Below are 25,081 nucleotides of genomic sequence, written 5' to 3'. Positions count from 1 at the left end.
GATGTCACTGCCTTGGTCCTTTCACTATTGGCTGCTACTTCCTGGCAGATGTCAGGTGGTGCAATACCGGCTAGACAGTGTAATTTCTCCAGTGGTGTAGGGCACAGACACCCCGTGATAGTGCGGCATGTCTCATTAAGAGCCACATACACTGTTTTAGCGTGGTGAGATATGTTCCACACTGGGCATGCATACTCAGCAGCAGAGTAGCAGAGTGCTAGGGCAGATGTCTTCACTGTGTCTGGTTATGATCCCCAGGTTGTGCCAGTCAGCTTTTGTATGATATTGTTTCTAGCACCCACTTTTTGCTTGATGTTCAGGCAGTGCTTCTTGTAGGTCAGAGCATGGTCCAGAGTGACACCCAGGTATTTGGGTGTGCTGCAATGCTCCAATGGGATTCCTTCCCAGGTGATCCTCAGAGCTCGGGATGCTTGTCTGTTCTTAAGGTGAAAGGCACATGTATGTGTTTTGGATGGATTAGGGATCAGCTGGTTTTCCCTATAATAGGTAGTAAGAGCACCTAGAGCTTCAGAGAGCTTCTGTTCAACCATCTCAAAGCTCCCTGCTTAAGCAGTAATAGATGAAACTCTCTGTCCCTTCTGGCAGTGGCTGGTCATTTGTGTAGAAGTTGAACATGGATGGAGCAAGCATGCTTCCCTGAGGCAGGCCGTTCTTCTGTTTCCGCCATCTGCTTCTCTGGCCCTGGAACTCAACAAAGAAGCTCCTGTTTTGTAGCAGGTTTCCTATGAGGCAGGTGAGGCGGTAGTTCTTTGTGATATTATACATTTTTCTCAGGAGGAGGCGGTGGTTTACGGTATCATAAGCCGCTGACAAGTCTATGAAGACAGCTCCTGTGATCTGCTGCGTTTCAGAGCCATCTTCTATGTGCTGAGTCAGGTTCAGCACTTGCGATGTGCAACTTTTGCCTTTCCTGAAACCAGCTTGCTGTGGTATCAGACATGGGTCTATTTTTTCCATAATTCTATGCAACATAAGTATCTCCAGAACTTTGTAGAGGTGGCAGAACAGGGAGATTGGTCTGTAGCTTTTTGGATCATTACGGTCTTTGCCTGGCTTCAAGATGGTGATGACTTGCTTTCCTCCAGATTTCGAGGATGCAGTGCAGTTGTTTATCAGTTCCAGCAGCCAGCACCTTGCTTTTGGGCCAAAGTTCTTGATTTGTTCCATTCATAGATCATCCAGGCCAGCTGCTTTGCCATTTTTACATTTATTGAGAGCCATGTCCAATTCAGTAGGTGTAAAGGGTTCATGGAGGTTGTTGTTCTCAATCTCTGGTTGTCTGGCTATTGGTTTCTTTCCTACTTTGGTGGCAAGAAACTACTTTGGTGGCAAGAGTTGGTGTGCTATCTGATCTGCCTTTATGTTGGCATGGGTATTAGTTTGTGAGGGGTCATTGGTCAACCGTCTCAGCAGCCTCCACTCCTTCTGGCTGCTCCTGCCCATGTTGACATCTGTGATCAGCTTGATCCACTGTTCTTTCTTGACTTCAGAGATGGAGGACACAATGCCTGAAGGGTCTGCTCATTAAATGGGTCTTCGTTGTGGAGCCTGTAATAGTTTTCCAACAAGGCAGCTGTTTCAAGAGTAATGCCCTGAAGGTAGTTGGTTCTGCAGCCTCTCGGTATAGAGGCCCATGAGCAGGTTTTCACTATTTCAATGAAGTGCTCGTATTTCTCTGGGATTGGCATGACTGATGTGATCATGTCATCTAACATGTCTGAAAATTTAGTCCAATCTGCCTTTCTGAAGTTGAATCTTCATTTAAATCAAACTTCCTGAGACCTTATAGTTGGAAGAGTTGGCATACTATTGGTCGGTGCTGTGTGTTTGGGACTGGTGGTCCCACTGATTAGTGCATTGCTGTACAATGCTGTCGTTCACAAATAAGAGGTCTGGGTTATAACCCCGGTGCCATCTCCCACTGTTGTAGGATGGTGGGAGCTTACTATCATGAATGAGTGATAGTTTGTGCAGTTCAGACCAGGAGAGGACAGCCTCTCCATTTTTATCCTCTTGAGCATAGCTCCCTACATGGCTATGGCTGTTAAAGTCACCAATTACTATTGCCCTTTGGTGCCTATCAAAGTTCTCAAGGGAGGATGCAAAGAAGTATTAATGCCACCGAAATGGGACCACCAAAAACTGTAAGGAACCTCCGTCAAATGCTAATTAAACTGCCACCATAATGTATAGAGACGCTGGTATCAAAGTCTCTGTTAGTCTCTGTTTATGTTGTGAGGTAATTTTGGTAGAGTGGAATGCACCGAACGTAAAATCAATGGAGATGAGGCAGTTTTAAAAATAACAAAGAGAACAAGTTTATTGTTGAACAAAGCTTGTGGTTGCAATATAAAGATGTTCAGCTTGTCATATACTTGATGGTTACAATATGGAGAGGTTATGCTTGGCATATACTTGATGGTTACAATATGACTTGGTAGAGATACAATTCAGCCTTTGATGTTACAACTTTTAAACTCTTGCTCTGGTGAAGGTGTCTATTATTCAGTGTTCCCTGCTGTGAATATTCTCACTGTTTGATCTATACTGGATCAAATAATAGAACCCCAGTCTTCCACCGACTGGCAATCGTACAAAGCCTCTGTTAGTTCTTTTTAACTAAAGAAATCTAACAAAGTTTTACCCTTCAGCTCCCTAGCTGAAGAAATATTCACGAACACTAACTAACACTACACTTCTTCACTCCTCAGAGTCTCTTCCCTGACTCTGCTACTCTCTCTCAGGGTCTCTTCCTCCTGACTGAAACTTAACTGTCACTTTCAAACCTTTTTCTCTCTAAGCTCCTCCCACCTCCTCTTCGGCCTTGTTTCCATGGCAACATATCTCTCACAGCTGGGCCGCTCCAGCCACAGGCAACCAATGTAAAACACAAATACAGATTTAAACACATTATAATAAACACTTCTGTACAGAGGAGAAGCAGGAACCTTCATTTGGGGGCTTGTACACAGAGGTGATTGTGATGTTATTAAGCTCCACTGTTATAACCTCAATATTGTTTTCTTCAATGTTGTGGGCACTGTTGACTTGGAGGCCTGGTTTGACAAAGACGGCTCTTCCATATTGTGCATGTGATCTTTCCGCTACTAAGACCATTCCCGGAACTTTTGGTCATTTCTGATGTTCATCCCTGTGTGTTTCTTGGACACACGGCACATTGCATTTCTTATCTTGGCACAGTTCATAGAGCAGTTGTTCTTTGGCAGCTGACATGCCTTCAATACTGATTGAGATTATTGTCATGGTTGGTCCTGAAAAGTTATGTTGGTTGTTTTGCTTGCTTGCTTGCATGTTGCAAGTCACTTCTGGTCGCATGATCTTACTGGGAAAGTAAGACCATGCGAATCCAGACTAGGTCTCCAGAGTCACTTATGGACCCACCACTAAGACTCCACCCTTAGAAGGCAACCAGACTTATGGATCACAATTGATCACCCATGAGCACCTGTCAATTTGTGCATATCACAGAGTTCCTTTAGGCAGGACATGCTTTGCCAATTCCCTCCTCAGAAACATAGCCTACAGCTTCTGCCTTTGGTCTCCCATTACCTTTCAAGATCTGATGGCATCTGGTCTGTTAGGATATTTAGTCCAGAAGAACAGGGCATGAAATTTATTGGAAGCTAGACTCCACTATACAATATCCCAGAGTACTTGTAGGGTATCAGCACAAACACAAAACAGTCTATGTAGAATGTCAAAATATAATGTCAAAAGAGCATATAGTATGCTAATTAACAAAATCCCGAGTATATAGCTCAATTCAGTGGCCCAAAACAAAATCAAAAGGAGCAACCGCTCTCAAATGTAACAGTTCCAGGTCTAAACAAGGGTACCACTGTATATAGGCTTCAGGGATACATACAATGAGGTAAATCATACACAAAGTAAGCATAGAGTCCTGAGGCTATATTGAAGATGGAGCACCACTCTCAAAAATCTTCATGGAATCAATCCAAATTAAGTCCAGTGAAAATGGAGCACTGCTTCTCAAAATGAGTCTCTGTAGGAAAAGTCCGAATGGCATTCAACAGGGGTGCCCGGGTATTTTTGTACCCTGTTTCGGGGAAAGAGATCCCCTTCTTCAGGAGTTGAAGTAATCAGCAACTCTTAGACTCTTATCTATAACAAGATATAACATAACATAACATAGAGTAACAAGTATTCTCCAGCAAAATTACAGAAGTAAAAATAATCCATACAACAAACATATATACTCACATCATGCCAGATAGCATTTACAACAAATGACTCTGCTAGTAGTATATTCACACTGCGAGTACTTCTGTAGGTTCATCCACAGGTTTATAAAGGGTAATTGGAAACTTAAAGGAAACAGCTAAAATTGAGTGACTCATTAAGTCCCTGAGGGGAAAAGGTTTTCAACTTAAAGGTCCAATACATTTCCCTTTGGGATAGTAGTTTTTCTAAGTCCATATGGGGTTTTGGAATGATGCATTCCAGAGCACAAAATTTAAAGGAGTTGGGTGAATGTTTGTATTGTGTAAAGTGTGAATATAGGAGGGACTCAGTAGATAAACATTTTATTCTGGATTTATGTTCAGACATTCTAATTCTCAAAGGTCTGGTTGTTTTTCCAATATACCACAAACCACAGTCACATGTTAGAAGGTAGATAAGGTTACTGCTATTACAATTGGAAAAATGTTTGAGTGTGGTGCCCACTTTGTTCCTATAGTTGTGTACCTCCTTAGTTTTCCATGATTGCGGACAACATTTACAGCGTCCACAGGGGTAATGGCCTCTCAAAGTGCTTTTAGGTGTAGTAGTAGTAGTGGTTAAATCTGTATGGATTAACAAGTCTCTTATGTTTTTAGTACGCCTATTACCAAAAATGGGTGGTTTTTGGCAACCTGGAATATCTTGAAGAAGATGCCAGTGTTTTTTGATGATTCTGGTAATCTGTTTGGAATAGTGCGATAGTTCTTGTGTCCAAATAATTTGATTTTTTATGGGTTTGGGGCATTCTTTCAGTAAGGTGGTCCTATCTATTTTATCAGCTTTGGTTAATGCTTTCCTTATTACATGTTTGGGGTAGCCTCTATTTCTGAACTCATGGCTTAAAGTGACACTTTCCTGAATAAACTGTTCCTTGGTGCTTGAGTTCCGTTTAAGTCTGAGGAGCTGTGAAAATGGAAGATTGGTTTTTAAACTAAAATGGTGGAAACTGTTGTAATGAAGATAAGAATTTTTATCTGTGGGTTTTCTAAAGTTCTTGACTAAAAGTTTATTGTGATCTTATAGACTGTGACATCCAGAAAATTAATATGTGCCAGGTTGAAATGGCTGGTGAACTTAATAGACGTATGTATGGTGTTGATCCAATTAGAGAAACCTACTGCAGCCTCGGTTGATTTAAATACCATGAATATGTCATCAATAAATCGTCCATAATATATAATATTGGTGTGATACATATTTGAAGATGGATTTAATAATACAGTGTTCTCTAAATTTGCCATAAATAAATTGGCAATTGAGGGGGCCAATGGACTGCCCATTGCCACACCAAAGACCTGAAAGTAAAATTGATTTTGAAAACGGAAATAATTTTTCTCTAAAACTATATCCAACAGGTCCATAAGGAAATGTGTGGGTGGATGTAACTTGGTTCTGTTATGGAGGACATTCTCTATGGTGGTACGGGCCTCATCTAATGGAATGTTGGTGTAAAGTGAGGTGACATCAATAGTTACTAAAACACTATCCTCCTCTACTTTGAGGTTTTCTATAATATTAATGAAGTGCTTAGTGTCTTTGATATAGGAATCACAGAGAGGGACAAAGGGTTGGCAGAAAGAGTCCAGATACTTAGCGACTGGTTCCAACACTGAAGAAGAACCTGAAATAATGGGACGGCCTGGGGGGGGGGGGGAATAACACCTTTATGAATCTTTGGTAAAGTATAAAAGATTGGTATTCTAGGGAAATCTTTCTGAAGATATTTAAATGTAGAAGAAGAGATAAATCCCAGGGATAATCCCTCTTGGCACACAACCCTAATAAGGGACTGTATGTGTTTAGTGGGGTCTGTAGCAACAGGTTTGTAAAATTTACTATTAGATAACTGGCAGTTGATTTCCTTAATGTAATCTTTTTTGTTGAGTAGCACTATAGCTCCCCCTTTGTCTGCTGGTTTCCAGACTACCTCTTTAAGGTTACTCAGTTTGTTCAAAGTGGTTCTTTCAATGTCAGACAAATTAGAATGGAATGGTTGTCTGTGGGTGATTAACTTATTGAAGTCCCTCTCTACTACTTTTTCAAAGCACTTGATATGTATGCTGTCTGTGGAGGGGCAAAACTTGCTTTTAGGTTTGAAGGGATCTATGGTGGCATTGGGTATGCTGTTTGTGAAAACCTCTCTTAGGCGGATGGTTCTAAACAATTTAAATAAATCTATGCGTGCTCGGAATGCATTAAATTTTGGGGTGGGAACAAATGATAGACCTTTATTTACTACTGACCTTTCTAAATCTGATAACTTGTAATCGGATAGATTGACAATCAAGTCAGGCGTCTTCGATTTTGGCCCCGTCGAAAAAAAGTAGTAGTGGAGGAAGACCTGGAAGATGATCGGTTCATATTTCTTTGTCTGTTAGATCGTCTTAAAGAAGGTGTGTCGGAGGCTTCTGAGCTTTCAGTTGTCCTCCCTGGGTCTTCCTCTGTGGAGGAATCTGCAGACTGAGGATGAAAACTGACTCTTCTCCTAGAGGGGGCTTGCTCTTTGTCCAATAGCCATGGGTAGACTCGATTGGACAGATAATCATTGCGGTCTCTATCAAATTTTTTGATTTTAAATTCCTTCACCTGGTTATATAAATCACTACATTTTTTGTCAAGAGTCTCAAGCATGGTAGGAGAAGTTGTGTCTTTCATAATGTTTTCCATAAGATTAGTAATTTTAGTTTCTCCTTCCTTAATAGTGGCATTGGATTTCATAATTAGTAGGGCCATCAAATCCAAAGAGCATTTATTTAGAATCTTAACCCATTGTTGTAAAAAATCCTTGTCTTCTTTAAACATGGCAGGTCTAAGAGTTGCTGATTACTTCAACTCCTGAAGAAGGGGATCTCTTTCCCCGAAACAGGGTACAAAAATACCCGGGCACCCCTGTTGAATGCCATTCGGACTTTTCCTACAGAGACTCATTTTGAGAAGCAGTGCTCCATTTTCACTGGACTTAATTTGGATTGATTCCATGAAGATTTTTGAGAGTGGTGCTCCATCTTCAATATAGCCTCAGGACTCTATGCTTACTTTGTGTATGATTTACCTCATTGTATGTATCCCTGAAGCCTATATACAGTGGTACCCTTGTTTAGACCTGGAACTGTTACATTTGAGAGCGGTTGCTCCTTTTGATTTTGTTTTGGGCCACTGAATTGAGCTATATACTCGGGATTTTGTTAACTAGCATACTATATGCTCTTTTGACATTATATTTTGACATTCTACATAGACTGTTTTGTGTTTGTGCTGATACCCTACAAGTACTCTGGGATATTGTATAGCTGTACTACCATATTAATATGGATGACTGGCTCGGTACTTTGAGTTTTGATAAAGAAGACATTATGTCTCTTACTAAAAATAGGTCAGTCATTGACCATGTACCGGTAGCTGAGTCTTCCCAGACCAGCAATTTATTCAATGATTTAGAAAAATTGAAAAAAAGAAATATTCGCTTGGATCTTCATGCCTCCACGTTAGCTGACTATATAAGACATAACATGATCCCTAGAGGACTAAGGATATATAAACCACCTGGCATGTTTAAAGGATTTTTTACAACAATGGGTTAAGATTCTAAATAAATGCTCTTTGGATTTGATGGCCCTACTAATTATGAAATCCAATGCCACTATTAAGGAAGGAGAAACTAAAATTACTAATCTTATGGAAAACATTATGAAAGACACAACTTCTCCTACCATGCTTGAGACTCTTGACAAAAAATGTAGTGATTTATATAACCAGGTGAAGGAATTTAAAATCAAAAAATTTGATAGAGACCGCAATGATTATCTGTCCAATCGAGTCTACCCATGGCTATTGGACAAAGAGCAAGCCCCCTCTAGGAGAAGAGTCAGTTTTCATCCTCAGTCTGCAGATTCCTCCACAGAGGAAGACCCAGGGAGGACAACTGAAAGCTCAGAAGCCTCCGACACACCTTCTTTAAGACGATCTAACAGACAAAGAAATATGAACCGATCATCTTCCAGGTCTTCCTCCACTACTACTTTTTTTCGACGGGGCCAAAATCGAAGACGCCTGACTTGATTGTCAATCTATCCGATTACAAGTTATCAGATTTAGAAAGGTCAGTAGTAAATAAAGGTCTATCATTTGTTCCCACCCCAAAATTTAATGCATTCCGAGCACGCATAGATTTATTTAAATTGTTTAGAACCATCCGCCTAAGAGAGGTTTTCACAAACAGCATACCCAATGCCACCATAGATCCCTTCAAACCTAAAAGCAAGTTTTGCCCCTCCACAGACAGCATACATATCAAGTGCTTTGAAAAAGTAGTAGAGAGAGACTTCAATAAGTTAATCACCCACAGACAACCATTCCATTCTAATTTGTCTGACATTGAAAGAACCACTTTGAACAAACTGAGTAACCTTAAAGAGGTAGTCTGGAAACCAGCAGACAAAGGGGGAGCTATAGTGCTACTCAACAAAAAAGATTACATTAAGGAAATCAACTGCCAGTTATCTAATAGTAAATTTTACAAACCTGTTGCTACAGACCCCACTAAACACATACAGTCCCTTATTAGGGTTGTGTGCCAAGAGGGATTATCCCTGGGATTTATCTCTTCTTCTACATTTAAATATCTTCAGAAAGATTTCCCTAGAATACCAATCTTTTATACTTTACCAAAGATTCATAAAGGTGTTATTCCCCCCCCCCCCCCAGGCCGTCCCATTATTTCAGGTTCTTCTTCAGTGTTGGAACCAGTCGCTAAGTATCTGGACTCTTTCTGCCAACCCTTTGTCCCTCTCTGTGATTCCTATATCAAAGACACTAAGCACTTCATTAATATTATAGAAAACCTCAAAGTAGAGGAGGATAGTGTTTTAGTAACTATTGATGTCACCTCACTTTACACCAACATTCCATTAGATGAGGCCCGTACCACCATAGAGAATGTCCTCCATAACAGAACCAAGTTACATCCACCCACACATTTCCTTATGGACCTGTTGGATATAGTTTTAGAGAAAAATTATTTCCGTTTTCAAAATCAATTTTACTTTCAGGTCTTTGGTGTGGCAATGGGCAGTCCATTGGCCCCCTCAATTGCCAATTTATTTATGGCAAATTTAGAGAACACTGTATTATTAAATCCATCTTCAAATATGTATCACACCAATATTATATATTATGGACGATTTATTGATGACATATTCATGGTATTTAAATCAACCGAGGCTGCAGTAGGTTTCTCTAATTGGATCAACACCATACATACGTCTATTAAGTTCACCAGCCATTTCAACCTGGCACATATTAATTTTCTGGATGTCACAGTCTATAAAGATCACAATAAACTTTTAGTCAAGAACTTTAGAAAACCCACAGATAAAAATTCTTATCTTCATTACAACAGCTTCCACCATTTTAGTTTAAAAACCAATCTTCCATTTTCACAGCTCCTCAGACTTAAACGGAACTCAAGCACCAAGGAACAGTTTATTCAGGAAAGTGTCACTTTAAGCCATGAGTTCAGAAATAGAGGCTACCCCAAACATGTAATAAGGAAAGCATTAACCAAAGCTGATAAAATAGATAGGACCACCTTACTGAAAGAATGCCCCAAACCCATAAAAAATCAAATTATTTGGACACAAGAACTATCGCACTATTCCAAACAGATTACCAGAATCATCAAAAAACACTGGCATCTTCTTCAAGATATTCCAGGTTGCCAAAAACCACCCATTTTTGGTAATAGGCGTACTAAAAACATAAGAGACTTGTTAATCCATACAGATTTAACCACTACTACTACTACACCTAAAAGCACTTTGAGAGGCCATTACCCCTGTGGACGCTGTAAATGTTGTCCGCAATCATGGAAAACTAAGGAGGTACACAACTATAGGAACAAAGTGGGCACCACACTCAAACATTTTTCCAATTGTAATAGCAGTAACCTTATCTACCTTCTAACATGTGACTGTGGTTTGTGGTATATTGGAAAAACAACCAGACCTTTGAGAATTAGAATGTCTGAACATAAATCCAGAATAAAATGTTTATCTACTGAGTCCCTCCTATATTCACACTTTACACAATACAAACATTCACCCAACTCCTTTAAATTTTGTGCTCTGGAATGCATCATTCCAAAACCCCATATGGACTTAGAAAAACTACTATCCCAAAGGGAAATGTATTGGACCTTTAAGTTGAAAACCTTTTCCCCTCAGGGACTTAATGAGTCACTCAATTTTAGCTGTTTCCTTTAAGTTTCCAATTACCCTTTATAAACCTGTGGATGAACCTACAGAAGTACTCGCAGTGTGAATATACTACTAGCAGAGTCATTTGTTGTAAATGCTATCTGGCATGATGTGAGTATATATGTTTGTTGTATGGATTATTTTTACTTCTGTAATTTTGCTGGAGAATACTTGTTACTCTATGTTATGTTATGTTATATCTTGTTATAGATAAGAGTCTAAGAGTTGCTGATTACTTCAACTCCTGAAGAAGGGGATCTCTTTCCCCGAAACAGGGTACAAAAATACCCGGGCACCCCTGTTGAATGCCATTCGGACTTTTCCTACAGAGACTCATTTTGAGAAGCAGTGCTCCATTTTCACTGGACTTAATTTGGATTGATTCCATGAAGATTTTTGAGAGTGGTGCTCCATCTTCAATATAGCCTCAGGACTCTATGCTTACTTTGTGTATGATTTACCTCATTGTATGTATCCCTGAAGCCTATATACAGTGGTACCCTTGTTTAGACCTGGAACTGTTACATTTGAGAGCGGTTGCTCCTTTTGATTTTGTTTTGGGCCACTGAATTGAGCTATATACTCGGGATTTTGTTAATTAGCATACTATAAGCTAGACTCCACAACAGCCTTCCTCATTTTGTTTGTTCATGTCAAAATTAATGCAAATTTGAGGAATTCTCTCATCCCGTACTGCTGAATTCTGGCTGGTTTAAGTACAAGGTTGCTGTGAGGTTTTTGGGTTTTTTTGGGTTGTCTGGCCATGTTCCAGCAGCATTTTCTCCCAACATTTCGCCTGCATCTGTGGTTAATGGAATCTTTAGAGGTTCTGTTTAAATACATATGGTGAAACGTCATCTTCCAAAAACATCCACCCACTTCTAAAGTAAAGGCAAAGGTTTCCCCTGACATTAAGTCTAGTCATGTCCAACTCTGGGGGGTGGTGCTCATCTCCATTTCTCAGCCAAAGAGCAGCATTGTCCATAGACACCTCAAAGATAATGTGGCCAGCATGACAGCATGGAGCATTGCTACCTTCCTGCCAAGGCGGTACCTATTGATCTACTCATATTTGAATGTTTTCAAACTGCTAGGTTGGCAGAAACTAGGCCTAACAGTAGGAACTGCCAACCTTTTGGTCAACAAGTTCAGCAGCTCAGCAGTTTAACCCACTGCCCCCTGCCTTTCACCACTTCTACAAACGCTTTAAATCAATATAGAAATAAAACCTGCTGCATTGCATAGGGAAAAGCTGCAAAATTTGCAAGCGCTTTTTGGCAGCCATTATTCCGAGTTAGGCGATTGGTCTTTATCCAGTTTATTTATTTATTTATTTATTTATTTATTTATTTATTTGGGGTGCTTTTACCCCGTCCTTCTCAACCCCCTAAGGGGGACTCAGGGCGGCTTACAAAAGGCAGAATTCGATGCCTAACAGTTACAACATACAATGGAATATACATTGTATGCTCTAAATATACTATTCTTATGGACCCCACAAAGCAGGAAAAATACTGTGCATAAATATGTAAGAACAATGAAGGTTTTAAAGATCAAATCAGGGGGTGCTGTGATTTTAAACTTTGAATATATTTTCATGGATTTTAACTGGGATTTTTTTTACTGTTAATATTTAACTCTGTTTTAATGTTTGCATATTTGTATATTTCAAATTATATGTTAATGTTTTAAATTATCTATTAATGTTAATGTTAACATAACTAAAAAACCACTGAATGAATTGACACCAAATTTGGACACAATACACGTATCAGGCCAACAAGTGACCATCACTCATAGAAACACTGAAAAAACACAGCAGAGGAGACTTAAAAAGCAAAAAAAAACAACACCCCAAAATACATTACAACGCATGTATACACACACACACACATATACATTAATATATACACACAAAACACATATGTACAGACTGACCCACAGTAACGCGTAGCAGGGGACGGCTAGTAATAAATATAATAATAATAACAACAACAACAACAACAACAACAAATTGGTGAACCCTTTCCACAAAAATTGAATACATGAGCCAACTAAGTCTCCCAACTTTTCAACTTGGTTCTGTAGCCATATTTTCACAGCAAGTCTAGTCTAGGCAGGTAGTGCATGGCCTTGTCTATTAATTATGTCCCCATGTGCTTAAAGCCAAGGCAAATCAAAATGCATGATATGTCATGTAAGGCATGTTTTCAGCTGTCCCTACATACTACACTTTCAGCATGGGGCACTGAGAAGCATGCACTACAACTTCAATAGGCGAAGAAGGCAAATAAAGTTAAAATAATCGAGTGGCTTCCACCCCACCCCTCTCCAATTTCGCAGTTATTAAATCAAAGAATACATTATAGCTTCCTTAAACAAATGAGCCTGCCCACACGATATGACTCAGATAAAAAACAATTAGTGTGCATTAGCTGTGGAAACAATCAAAGCCAGTTTTGGTCCACACCCTGGCAACATGAGGATGAAGTCTTACAAACTGAACAAAAACACCTGTCCTTTCCCCCGATGCAAACCCACTTCATGCACTGAATGATGCCTGTAACAAAAGGCATACATGACCACAATCTTTGGCTAGTGGGATATGGCAGAACAATGATCTTATGCACAGGTTTGTGTGTGTGTGCATGTGTGCATATGCACCAACTAGATCATCTGCCTCATTCGCATGACTCATTCACACTTAGAGCATATCAAGGTGCTACACTCTGCTATTATGAGAGGAAAGATTGGTCCTTGCTAATATTATCTAATTAAAGTCAAAGTGCGGTCACTCCTGCAAACAGGATGCAATTTTGGGGGGGGGGGGAGTTGCCAATAGCAGAAAATGCTGGATAGAACTCCACATAACTAATTTCTAATCATTTTCAAGAGCAATATAAATGCAACAAGCAGTCATCACTGTAACATTCCCTGATGTATATCCTGCCTCTTTGCCAAACGCTTCAGGCTGAATACCATATATATTCGAAGATAAGCTAAGTTTTTCAGTGCTTTTTGGGGGGCTAAAAAATCCTCCCTTGGCTTATAATGGGGTCAAGCTGAGCAGCAGAGCCTGGAGACAATTGTTTGCAATATATTATATATTTCTCTCTCATCTCCCCCTCCCTTTACAGTGTGTTTTATTTTCAAAAGCCTTCCTCACTCTGTTTCTCCTTCAAGGATGGAATGTTTTGAAAAGGATAAGGATAGGGAGAGAAGCCCTTGCAAGTCAGGAGCCTTTCCCCCTGCAAGCCTTTACAATCCCTGTGTACTTACGGTATATATCATCTATCTATCTATATGAATAAATTTTCTCCACATATGCTTCTCTTTGCAAATCCTATATACATATAGATATCTAGAGATTTCCATGTACCTCTATATCTATATCTATACATTATTTTTATATATGAATTTCCCCTCACATTTGCAAGTCTCTACAAATCCTATATTGATATAGATATTGATAAATATATAGAGGTACCTATATACTTATATATTTCTCTCTGTGTGTGTATGCGTATCTGTATATATATAAATAATTTTACATATGCATTTTCCCTTCACATGTTTACAAGTCTTTGCAAATCCTGTATAGATATAATTATCTTACTCGCTTTCCAAGGATGATTGTCTTCCAATATTCTTGTGGGTCCATATGTGGCTGTGGAGCCCTATTCTTGCTCTACATCTTCTTCCGCAGTAAGGGCATTGGTTTCCAGGTGGAAGGCGGTCCCGGTCGGGGTTGGCTTGACGCGCCTTCCTCTTGGCACGTTTCTCTTTTTCACCCTCCACTCGTGCCTCCTCAAATTCTGCAGCACTGCTGGTCACAGCTGACCTCCAGCTGGAGCGGTCAAGGGCCAGGGCTTCCCAGTTCTCAGTGTCTATGCCAGAGTTTTTAAGGTTGGCTTTGAGCCCATCTTTAAATCCCTTTTCCTGTCCACCAACATTCCGTTTTCCATTCTTGAGTTCGGAGTAGAACAGCTGCTTTGGGAGACGGTGGTCGGGCATCTGGACAACATGGCCGGTCCAGCGGAGTTGGTGGCGGAGGACCATCGCTTCAATGCTGGTGGTCTTTGCTTCTTCCAGCACGCTGACGTTTGTCCGCTTGTCTTCCCAGGAGATTTGCAGGATTTTCCGGAGGCAGCGCTGATGGAATCGTTCCAGGAGTTGCATGTGACGTCTGTAGACAGTCCATGTCTCACAGGCATAGAGCAGGGTTGGGAGGACAATAGCTTTATAAACAAGCACCTTGGTATCCCTACGGATGTCCCGGTCCTCAAACACTCTCTGCTTCATTCAGAAAAATGCTGCACTTGCAGAGCTCAGGCGGTGTTGTATTTTGGTGTCGATGTTGACTTTGGTGGAGAGGTGGCTGCCAAGGTAACAGAAATGATCAACATTTTCTAATGTTACACCATTAAGCTGTATGACTGGCATTGGAGAGAGGTTGGCTGGTGCCTGCTGGAAAAGCACCTTGGTTTTTTCAATGTTCAATGACAGGCCGAGCTTCTCGTATGCTTCTGCGAAGGTGTTTAGAGTGGCTTGTAGATCTTCTTCTGAATGCGCACAGACCACGTTGTCATCAGCATACTGGAGTTCTATAACAGATGTTGTTGTAACCTTGGTTTTGGCTTTCAGTCTGCTGAGGTTGAATAGCTTGCCATCTGTCCGATAGATGATTTCCACTCCAGTGGGAAGCTTCCCATCAACAAGGTGAAGTATCATAAGTAACCCTAAACATATAATTATCTATATATAGAGAAATACCTAGATAGATATATATGAATATAGATCTATAGGTCTTACAATATTACAGGGGGAAACGAACACACAAATATATAATTAGGCTTGGTTGATCAAGAAAACATTTGGTTCTAAACTCGTTTCGTATATAGGGGGCGCCTGCATTTCTAATCTGAAAGGATTTCTGAAATTTCCGATTTCAAAATTTTGAAATTTACAAAAGTTCATAAATATACGAATTGATTCATTAATGGCGGACGCGATTGCGCAATGCGCAAAAAAAAAAACAAAAACACACCTCCAAACAGGACAGGGGGAACTTTTGAAGCTTCCCTCTTCCTCTGTTGTTGACTGTTAGTGATAAAACTAACAACTAACCTAAACCAAATTAAAATAAATTTAGGGTGAAATTAAAATACATTAAGTAAATAAATAAATTAAAACTAATAAAAATTAATTAATTTATAAAATAAAATACATTAAATAAAAAGAAATAAAATTGAATAAAATACATAAATTAAAAAGAAAATAAAAATACAGAAATAAAATAAAATACATAAAATCAGAAAAAATCACACAAATAAACAAATAAAATATTTCAAGAAATATTGAATTATTAAAGAAGTCAAATTAATAAATAAAAAAGGAATATTATAAGGACTACTTAAAACCAAATTAAAATAAATTTAGGGTGAAATTAAAATACATTAAGTAAATAAATAAATATTAATAAAAATTAATAAAAATTAATTAATTTATAAAATGAAATACATTAAATAAAAGAAAAGAAAAAATAAAACAAAATAAAATACATACATAAATAAATAATAAAATAAAATAAAAATGAAGAAATAAAATAAAATAAAATAAAATACATAAATAAAAATAAATAAAAATCACACTTACAAAAAATAATTAAATTGTTAAATTATTGCCAAATTATCTGGCAAGTGTAGACTCATAGAATCCAGTTCAAAGCAGATAATCTGGGATCAGATCCTGTGATATAGAAAGCGTAGATCCAGCCTCAGTCTCAGAAAGTAATGGGAAACCTCTTCTGAAGAAATTTGTATCAAGTGTACATAATTATAATCCCTATAGCATTACTGCAAGTAAGGACCGATGCCCCCCGGGAGGGGTTGGAAGGAGAGGTGAAATTAAAATACATTAAGTAAGTAAGTAAATAAATAAATAAATAAAAATTAATAAAAATTAATTAATTAATAAAATAAAATACATTAAATAAAATAAAATTAATATAATATAATACATAAATAAATTAAATAAAATAAAAAATACAGAAATAAAATAAAGTAAAATACATAAATACAAATAAATAAAATCACTTACAAATAAACAATTAATTTATTAAATTATTGCCAAATTTTCTGGCAAGTGTAGACTCATAGAATCCAGTTCAAAGCAGATAATCTGGGATCAGATCCTGGGATACAGGGAAGCGTAGATCCAGACTCAGTCTCAGAAGGCAATGGGAAACCTCTTCTGAAGAAATCAAGTGTACAATAATTATAATCCCTATAGCACTTCTGCAAGTCAAGTAAGATCCGATGCCCCCCCGGGAGGGGTTGATGGTGAGTCAGTACTCACTAAGTGACTTGTGGCCAAATTCAACAGAAATTTGTGCAGCGGTTTTGGATGTCATGTTCATTCCATAAATAAAAATTACAATTTAAATTTAATTAGTAGGATTAGATTGAAGATAGATGGGATAAGGGAATAGGGGATGATAATTGCTCAACTGCTATGATTATTCTCTCTCTACATTGCACATGGATGCATCGCATATGGAGCATTCCTATGTCTCCAGGAGTTGATCAATTTGCCCCTAGGAGTTGATTGATTACTAGATGAGATCAGATGCGATTGGTATCAGGGGAGCACACAGACAAGGAATAGACAACCCAGAGAAGGGAAGGAAGCCACCCCCCCCCCCCCTGGTTATCTGTCTCCAAGTGTTACGTCAAGAAATTAAAGGACGAGGGAGCTCGTAACACGGGTGAGGCGTGTGTGCACAAAGCAGTGAAACGGCCACCCCTACGATTATCCCAAGATAGAGTGCTTGCCTGCTTCGGGGAAGATAAACTGCCCATATGCATTTCATCGGCTTAGGTCAGATATGCACCCAGACCTGTCCAAGCCTCGCCCCTCCCTTTAGCAATTGATTGATTAGATTATTGATTAGGTCATTCGATGTGATAGCACTTTCCCCAAGGTCTTGGGGACACTAGAGACAATGCCATACATTCAGGAGTGCTGGGATTAATAGGCACACAGAGCTTGTGTCTGCCCAGGAACAATACACCCCATGAACAAACGTTTGGACCGCTTTGCATATATGCCCGCCGTCCTCCCCCCCACCACCACCAGCAACACCACCAAGTCCTCCAGCACCCCTGCGGTAACATTCCCCCCAGGAACGACCCATTGGACAGCTTAGTATGCATACCAGTCATCCTCCAGTATGACCACCACCACCACCAATATTACCACCTCCTCCAACACCTCCCAGGGAGCATCGGTCCTCACCCCCTGGGAGTGACTGCTTGCCTGCAGAGGGCCAGCACCCTAATCCACCCACCTTCTCCAACTCCTCCCGGGGAGCATCGGTCCTTACCTCCCGGGAGTGATTGCTTGCCTGCTGAGTGAAGGTCAGTGCCCCATTCCGCTCACCTCCAACCCCTCTCAGGGGGCATCAGTCCTTAGCTCCCAGGAGTGATCAGAATCAACTTAGAGTGCATACCAGCTGTCCTCCAGTGTGACCACCTCCACCTCCTCCTGGGGGGCATTTATCCACACCCCCGGGAGTGACTGCTTGCCTGCAGTGAAGGCCAGCACCCTATTCCGGCCACCTCCAACCCCTCCCGGGGGGGCATCAGTCCTTACCCCCCAGGAGTGATTGGAAACAGCTTAGAGTGCATACCGGCTGTCCTCCAGTGTGACCACCTCCACCTCCTCCCGGGGGCATCAATCCATGCCCCCCAGGAGTGACTGCTTGCCTGCAGTGAAGGCCAGCACTCCATTCCGGCCACCTCCAACCCCTCCCAGTGGGCATCGGTCCTTACCCCCCAGGAACAATCAGAAACAGTTTAGAGTGCATACCAGCTGTCCTCCAGTGTAACCACCTTCATCTCCTCCCAGGGGGCATCGATCCACGCCCCCCAGGAGTGACTGCTTGCCTGCAGTGAAGGCCAGCACCCCATTCCGCCCACCTTCTCCAACCCCTCCCAGTGGGCATTGGTCCCCCCAGGAGTGATGTTTGGACAGATTTGGGTGCATACCGGCCGACCTCCAGTGTGACCACCTCCACCACCACCACCACCACCACTTCAGCCAGCAATCCTCCACCATCGCCTCCTCCAGGAAGAAACACTTTGCTCCAGGAATGACCATTTGCCTGCTATGTGGATGCCAGCTGTCCTCCCCAAACTTACTTCCACTGCATTCCAGGGGGAACAATAAATTCCCTCCCCCTTTACTGGGTGTGTCAGCCTGCTGGCTGCATGTCAGCCATCCATCCTCCCCCACCACCACCACCACCTCCAACACATCTCCTGGGGGTAACATCCCCCCCAGGAATGACTGTTTGTCTGCTCTGTGAATTCCTGCGGTCTTCCCCAGTCACCTCCTGTGGCCACACAAATCATGGCTTGTCCATCAATTGATCTGTTATGGATTTTGATTTTAATGGATGCGACTTACTCAATCTTTCAATTTAACAAAAAAAAGGACTTCTGTTCTCTTGATGGTAGCATCGTATGCTGCTTTAATAAGGCCGCCATGATTCCCCCTCTGGAGAAGGGTGGGGTATGAAACCAATTTGAAAGGGAATAAAGAAATCTTCAGTTAATGAAGTGGACTCCAACGGCCCAATGTCTAGAGATACTGTCCCTGCAGTCACATGGTAGAATCACGTTTGTAACAACCAGGAAGTACCGGTCACCAACTTGCGGGCACAGGGCAAATAACCACCCCTTCAATGGATAAGGAAAGGATGGATTACAAAGGGGAAATGCATCCAAGACGATCATATACATTACAATTACCCTGGCCACATTCGCACCCAGCGGACAAACTGCTCTCTAAGAAACTTACATATTTCTACAAAATATGGTATTGTGGTGCAGCTGGCTGAGTGTCAGCTGCATTAGGATCACTCTGACCAAAAGGTCATGAGTTCGAAGCCAGCCCGGGTAGGAGTGAGTTTCCAACCATTGTGTAGCCCGTTGTCAACCTTTGCAACCCGAAAGACAGTTGCATCTGTCAAGTAGGAAAATAAGGTACCACCTTAAGAGTGTGGGGAGGCTAAAATTAACTAATTTATGAGGCCATAAAGAAGCACTCCAGCGGGGAAGCATCCGAGGAATGCGGAGGTGTGACGATGTGTAAATTTTATTCCTTTGGTTATAAAATTTAAAAAACTACTGTAATTTAAACAGTAGTTTAGGGATGGTAAGTATGGAGGATTATGTTTTGTTGGAGATGGTGGCTTGGCGTTAGCTGAGTTGCCACAGCAACAGGGGCGGAGCCAACTGCCTCTTCAGGAGGCAGCTGTTTTAAAAAGGTCAGTCAGTAAGCCGGCGAGCGACTGGAAACACTGAGTCTCTGGGTGGAGATTCAGGGAATGAGTCTGTAGCCAGTGTGCTATAGGGAATTCTGTTAAAATAAGCCTTTTAGCTTATTTGTTATATTAGGGCAGTTGTCCAGAAGGGTTACATCTGCTTAAAGAAACTTCTTGAAGACTGTGCCTGAGATTACTCATGAAACATTACTATTGTAACCATCAAGATTTGTGCCGAAACAGTTAAACATGTTATACTCCTGTTAAAATAAACTTGTTACTGTTTTCCTCAAGCCTTGCCTGATACAGTTTCTCCTAAGTTGAACAGCCTGCAATAGTAAAGTCAGCCAGAAACAGTAAACGCTACGCTATCAAATGAACAAAGCCTTCTGTAATTCACAGTCCCTTTATAAAATAGCTCCTAGGTTGATATTAATAGTTGCCCAGCTTCCCTCATAGATTAGGTGGCAGTGAGTGTTTTACCACGCGCACCTTCACAATTGGTGGCAGCAGTTTAACCATTCCTTCACATTTGGTGGCAAGCGACGGGATACGTTTAACATCTGATTTAGTGCCTAAGATCGCCTAAAGAAAAAATCTTGAGGTAAAAGTTGGAGCCAAAGATGGCAGCTAAAAAGCAAGGCAAAGTAACAAAGGAGGTTGAGGCTTATCAAGAAGAGGGAAGCTCAGACTCAGACCAAACTCCTACATCTGAGTTACAGTACAAATATCAACAAGAGTTAAGGAAATTGAAAATTGAGGCACAGGACAGGGCAAGACTGGCAGAAATGGAAGCCCAAAAGGAACAAATTGAGTTTGAGGAGAGGGAAAAAATCAGACAAGCGGAGGAGAGAGTTAGGCAGGCTGAATTACGGAAAATGGAATTAGAAATTGAAAAACAACGTTTAACTCTCCCTTAGACACAAGTGAATATACAGGAGAGACCAGAGGAGATCCCTATGGATCATATTTTGAGAAAATTCCCAAGATACAATAAAGAAGACAATATTGAAAAGTTCCTAATTTCCTTCGAACTATGTTGTAAAGACTTCAATGTGGCTGAGGAAAAATTGATGGCATATTTAAGGCCACAGATTTGTGGTAAACTCCTGGAGATTTACAGTGACATGGCAGAAACAGAACATAGAGATTACTCTAAGTTCAAAGGAGAAGTCCAACAAAAATTACAGCTGACACCTGAATTTTATAGGATGAAGTTCAGAACGATCAAAAAAGAAAAATATGAGAGTTATTCTCAATTAGCTTCCAAGCAGGCACAATACTTTGAGAGCTGGATCAAAGGCGCTGAGGTAAATGACTTCCAGCAGCTCAAAAACTTAATTCAAAAGGAGCAGTTTTATCAACAGGTCCCCCTTGATTATCGATGGATTATACAGGATAGAAACCCCGAAACTTCAACACAGGCAGCTTTCATGGTGGACCAGTTGATTACTTTAACGGAAGGATTTAAAGAAGAAGAAGGAGTAAAAAAAGAAACAAGACAATCCCCAACCGCCATTTAAAAAATCCCCTCACAGTCAGCCAGGGAGAGGCTTTTCAGTAGAAAACACCGCCTGGAGGATGGCAGGCGCCATGCAGCCTAACAGTGCTGAGGGAAATAAGGGCTGTTTTCATTGTGGGAAATTAGGACATTTTAAGTCCCAATGTAATCTGAGAAAAGAGAAGCCCACCTTCTTCATTAGAGAAATACCCCTGAAGAAGAAATGGAACCCAGTGCTAAGAAGAATTGCACTGAGGTGGTTCAAAAGGGGGAACAGATTGAAAAACAGTGTTTGTTTATGATACTAAACACAGTCCCAAATGACTATTTGGAACCCATCAAAATAGATGGAAACCTGTTACAAGGATGGAGAGACACGGGTTCCGAAGTTTGTGTAATTCATTCCAAGATGGTACCTGAGAGATATCAAAATCCTATTTCTCAGATTAATTTAAAAGGTTTAGGACCAGCGATTACTTCAAACGTGGTCTCTTTGCCTATAAAATATGGCAATTGGACAGGCATGTGGGATTTTGCCATAAGTTCAGAGATCCCTTACTCATGCTTGATTGGAAATGACCTGGCCAGAAGGATTAAAAAAATATCAGAGATATCTAAAGAGGGAAAAGACCTGACTGTGGAACAGACTGGAGAACAAAACACTTCATGTTTACCCATCTGTCAACCTCTGGGGCAGAAACCCAAAGCAAGCCCTATTATAACTGAGTTAGTTCAAGGGATGAAAGGAGAAAAAGAAATTTCTAAAGAACAAAAGGCTGAGGACACACTCCAGACATTGTTTGATACAATTCAAACCGAAAAGACAGAATTAACCCCAGAGAAACCAAACCGATTTGTAATCAAAAATGAAGTTCTATACAGGGAAGTTTCAGACCACAAGTCTCCAGCTGTTTCTTACACCCAAAGTGTGGTACCTCAGAAACATGATGAGCATCCAGATAGAGCTAGTGATGAGAATATAGAAACAGTAGTTCCTGCAGAACAAGTGATAAATTCTGAGGAGAAAAAAGAGCTGAAAGAATCGTTGACTTTCAAAGATGTATTACCTTCAACTGCAAGTAAGGAAATTAACTCTGCCGAGCTCATTGACAAAGACAATGAAATACAATCAGAAGAGAAAGCTGAAGAAAAGCTAACCCTTAAGGAACCTATTTATTTGGCAGTAGACATGGTTGAGAGTACAAAATATCAAAAAACCTTCTGTAAAGCAGAGATCAACACACCTAAAAGACTAGTTGAAGTGAAGATAGCTTCCAAACATGATTCATTCACTATGGAGGTTCCAGATGATCGCACAAAAGAAGTTTTGAAGATCAGAACTGTGATTGAAGTTAAGAACCTAAGTGAAACTTATCAAAAAGAAGAGAGACATTTTGCTGAGAATAAAACATTAGATCAGCTTCTCCTTACTAACCCTGAGCATTTCGATATGTCTACAACTGAAAAGAAAGTAAACAGAGAAATAAGATCTAATCATATATCAGAGGAAAGGGAGGATACAAACCAAGCTGATGGACTGTTAAGAAAAGTAATATACACTGACTGTGTTAGTCTTGATAAAAAGACAAATCTCCAGTTCCAAGGTTTGAAGGTTCATCCAGACAGCAGTGATGAGACTACAATAGAGAAAGACAATATTCTGGTTCGTTCTTCCAACGATGGCGAATTCTCTTCAAAACCAAGAAAAGATGTTCAAGGAACTACAAATTCTTCACTAAGACCTGATGCTACGTTAAAGCAAGCCTTTATTCAAGCCTTAAAACTCAATGAAAGCAGAACTGTTCCTGATAATTGGAAGGTCAGATTGAAAGAAGAAGCTCCAGCAGCAAAGGAAGAGAGGGGAAAAGAATTCCTGCAACAGCGCGATGACTTCATGTAGGACCAAGAGACTCTTGATTGTGAACAACCTGTGATTGACTATAGAGACTTGAATCTCTTCAAATTATTCAGACTTGCTCATAAGTTTAAAGGACTTAATGATATTGTAAGACTGATATATGTAAAAATACTGAGAATGTATGTCAGTGGAGTCATAGGGAAATTAGCAAGTATATTGCGAGGGAGATGGGAGGAATGTTGGAAGTGTGAGACTTTGATATTGCATACATGGATGATATTGGATAACTGATCAAAATATGGTTTGTATATAGTTATGATGTTGATATTATCCAAATAATTTTTGACCATTCCAGTTGGTAGAAAAGTCAAAAATAATCCCTATGGGTTGGGAGGTGTGACGATGTGTAAATTTTATTCCTTTGGTTATGTGTAATTTAAACAGTAGTTTAGGGATGGTAAGTATGGAGGATTATGTTTTGTTGGAGATGGTGGCTTGGCGTTAGCTGAGTTGCCACAGCAACAGGGGCGGAGCCAACTGCCTCTTCAGGAGGCAGCTGTTTTAAAAAGGTCAGTCAGTAAGCCGGCGAGCGACTGGAAACACTGAGTCTCTGGGTGGAGATTCAGGGAATGTGTCTGTAGCCAGTGTGCTATAGGGAATTCTGTTAAAATAAGCCTTTTAGCTTATTTGTTATATTAGGGCAGTTGTCCAGAAGGGTTACATCTGCTTAAAGAAACTTCTTGAAGACTGTGCCTGAGATTACTCATGAAACATTACTATTGTAACCATCAAGATTTGTACCGAAACAGTTAAACATGTTATACTCCTGTTAAAATAAACTTGTTACTGTTTTCCTCAAGCCTTGCCTGATACAGTTTCTCCTAAGTTGAACAGCCTGCAATAGTAAAGTCAGCCAGAAACAGTAAACGCTACGCTATCAAATGAACAAAGCTTTCTGTAATTCACAGTCCCTTTATAAAATAGCTCCTAGGTTGATATTAATAGTTGCCCGGCTTCCCTCATAGATTAGGTGGCAGTGAGTGTTTTACCACGCGCACCTTCACAATTGGTGGCAGCAGTTTAACCATTCCTTCACAGGAGGTACTTCATCAGCATCACAGATGGATGATGAAAGCGACAGTTCTCCTGGCGGCCAGAAAAAGTTAAAATAGCCTCTGTGTAAGTCTGTATATGTCTGTATTTCAAAATTGGCATTGAATGTTTGCCATATATGTGTACACTGTAATCCGCCCTGAATCCCCTGCAGAGTGAGAAGGGCGGAATGTAAAAGCTGTAAATAAATAAATAAATACAAGACAGCCACACTCCTGTATATTAACCACGTAGATGGTGAAGTCTGCGTAAAGACCTCATTTTGTAACGAAAACAAAGCGTGACACCCTTGATCATATTCTGAACGTGAGTAGAATTTGTGCTGACTGTGGTCAGCTATTTTTTGTAGCACTACCATTCATTAACATGAGGCTTCCTGTGATTGGGTTGTTGTAGGTTTTCCGGGCTATATGGCCATGTTCTAGAGGCATTTTCTCCTGACGTTTTGCGTGCATCTATGGCAAGCATCCTCAGAGGTAGTGAGGATGCTTGCCATAGATGCAGGGAAAACGTCAGGAGAAAATGTCTCTAGAACATGGCCATACAGCCCAGAAAAACCTACAACAACCCAGTGATTCTGGCCATGAAAACCTTCGACAATATATCTTCCTGTGATTCTTTCCCCAAAGAGAGAGCACCACATTAATATGGTTGAAGTCCCATTGGAGAGTTCCTCTGGGACCATTGAGAATGACCATTTCACTCCTTCTGGGCAATGTCAATAATGTCAACAATGACAACAC

At 40.4% G+C, this 25,081-nt stretch overlaps 2 long non-coding RNA genes across 2 annotated transcripts; one reads left to right on the top strand and one right to left on the bottom strand.

The window, feature by feature from the left end:
• Window positions 1-3,936: 3,936 nt before the first annotated feature.
• Window positions 3,937-5,211, bottom strand: LOC137095071 (uncharacterized). Its single transcript, XR_010908780.1, has 2 exons — window positions 4,264-5,211; window positions 3,937-4,164 (listed from the first exon to the last, which is right to left on the bottom strand). It is a non-coding gene; the product is annotated as an uncharacterized lncRNA (long non-coding RNA).
• Window positions 5,212-9,515: 4,304 nt separating this feature from the next.
• LOC137095718 (uncharacterized) lies at window positions 9,516-10,976 on the top strand. Its single transcript, XR_010908888.1, has 2 exons — window positions 9,516-10,649; window positions 10,749-10,976. It is a non-coding gene; the product is annotated as an uncharacterized lncRNA (long non-coding RNA).
• The last annotated feature ends 14,105 nt before the right edge of the window (window positions 10,977-25,081 follow it).

This window comes from Anolis sagrei, chromosome Y (assembly GCF_037176765.1).
Source record: "Anolis sagrei isolate rAnoSag1 chromosome Y, rAnoSag1.mat, whole genome shotgun sequence".
NCBI lineage: Eukaryota > Metazoa > Chordata > Lepidosauria > Squamata > Dactyloidae > Anolis > Anolis sagrei.
Note: the sequence above shows the minus strand (reverse complement) of the source record. Positions and strands in the feature narration are given on the sequence as shown.